This window comes from Leopardus geoffroyi, chromosome B2, assembly GCF_018350155.1.
Source record: "Leopardus geoffroyi isolate Oge1 chromosome B2, O.geoffroyi_Oge1_pat1.0, whole genome shotgun sequence".
NCBI lineage: Eukaryota > Metazoa > Chordata > Mammalia > Carnivora > Felidae > Leopardus > Leopardus geoffroyi.
In genome coordinates, this window is record NC_059332.1 from 7297579 (window position 1) to 7300086 (window position 2508).

The window sequence follows — 2508 nt, forward strand, 5'->3', positions numbered from 1 at the left end:
ATTATTTATTTATTTATTTATTTACTTATTTATTTATTTAGAAAGAGAGAAAGAAAGAGAGAGAATGGGAGCAGGGAGGAGAGGCAGAAGGAGAGAATCTTAAAGAGACTCCACTCTCAGCGCAAAGCCCAATGTGGGACTCGATTCCACGACTATGAGATCATGAGCTGAGCTGAAATCAAGACTTGAGAAAGACAGATACTATGTTTTCACTCTTACGTGGATCCTGAGAAGCTTAACAGAAGACCATGGGGGAGGGGAAGGAAAAAAAAGAGAGGGAAGGAGGCAAACCATAAGAGACTCTTAAAAACTGAGAACTGAGGGTTGATGGGGGGTGGGAGGGAGGGGACGGTGGGCGATGGGTATTGAGGAGGGCACCTGTTGGGATGAGCACTGGGTGTTGTACGGAAACCAATCTGACAATAAATTTCATATGAAAAAAAAAAAAGACTTGGATGCTTACCCAATTAAGCCACCCAGGAGCCTCCTAAAAACTATTCTGAAGATAAAATATGTATAACACAATAAATGCAAACTTCACAGCAGCCATTTTAGTTGACACGTCTGCTTACTAGACACCCCAAGGGGTTCAAAACTATATCACAGACATGGTAATAGCAACACAAGAGCAGGTTTCTCCGTTTATTGCCACAAAGTCTTTAGAACCTAACGTGCCCAAAAGTTTTCGATTTTTAAAAAGATTTTGTTTCTTTTTTAAAGTAAACTCAACAGCCAATGTGGGGCTTGAACTCACAAGCGGGAGATCAAGAGTCCTATGCACTACTGACTGAGCCAGCCAGGCATCTGACCCCCGCAAAAAATATTTTGGCCAAATCAAAAATGTCCATTCTTTCAGGGACTAGTCATCATGAACACTATCCCAGTATATCCAAACAAACGTTAGCAGCATCCTTGTTAAAAGATCCCTCAGCTACAATTTATGTATAACCATAAGTATATGTGTTTGTTTAATGCGTATTTATTTTTGAGAGCGAGAGAGAGAGACAGCAAGCAGAAGAGGGGCAGAGAGAGAGGGAGACACAGAATCCGAAGCAGGCTCCAGGCTCCGAGCTGTCAGCACAGAGCCCCACATGGGGCTCAAACCCCTAAACTGCAAGACCATAACCCTAGCCGAAGTTAGACGCTCAACCAACTGAGCCACCCAGGCACTCCATGTATAAGCACATGTATACGTTTACGAGTGTGTATTTTATTTATTTCATCTTTTATGTATATATATTGAGAAAATGAAGGGGAAAGGTTAAAATTCTCTTCTGACTTCAAGGTTTTATGGTATGGTATTTTCACTTCTCTCTTTCAGATGTTACACTGAAAAAAAAAGAATTACAGTAATAATAAGTCTACATTTTACATCATTGTACAGTGGAAACTCAGATTCTAACTTTGGTTCTAGGCCAAAAGCTTTATCATGTGATATGTTGGGGAGGGGGGAAGTGGGCTGGGGGGGCATACACACACACATAATTCCACTGCAGCTTGAACAGCTTGAAAAATTTCACACACTGGCTACCTAGTTCTGACAGGAGGAGTCCAGCTTGGAAAACAAAACCCCTCCCTTACCATTACCTCAACCCTTCTTAATCTCGTCAGGAACACTATGAAAGACAGGGTGGTTTTTATTCTACACCAGCTGTTTCAAGTGATAGGGAACTGTGGCATGTCTAGGGACCAGAAACCCTGTTATACCAATAACCACTTTTAGAAAGTCTGGTCTGGTGATTGGTCCTCAAAGAGATGGTACCTACAAAAATATGAGAAAGCCAAAAAAAAAAAAAAAAAAAAAAACAAAAAACCAGAGTCTTGTTAAAACTGAGGCAGGTTGGGAGGGACTTACTATCCACCATTTACTACTTATGTATTAACCCTTGGCATAAATAGTACTTAAACACCCCAATAGCTTCTTAATTCTGCTTTTCAGAAGATGTTGCCAAGAACCAAGTTTTTTCCTACACAAACACCAACCTGAACATATCAAGTGTCATAAACAGTGAATAGTAAGAAGAGGAAGAGATTATTTTTTTTTCATTGAGACCATCAAAATTGCATGACATAAAATGAAAATAAGTAAAAAAAAAAAAAAAAAGGTTGTAAGATGTTTATTTTATTTTAGTTTTTAAAATTTTTTTTTCAACGTTTATTTATTTTTGGGACAGAGAGAGACAGAGCATGAACGGGGGAGGGGCAGAGAGAGAGGGAGACACAGAATGGGAAACAGGCTCCAGGCTCTGAGCCATCAGCCCAGAGCTTGACACGGGGCTCGAACTCCCAGACCGCGAGATCGTGACCTGGCTGAAGTCGGACGCTTAACCGACTGCGCCACCCAGGCGCCCCAGTTGTAAGATGTTTAAAGGGTATAAAGTATAGGATTTGATTCTCCTTTCCACTGAGTTAATGAACATATTTAACACCTCACATACTTGCCCCTTCGTTGTTGACATTTAAGTTCGATTCTCTTAGAAGATTTCAGTTACACAATACAATCTGATC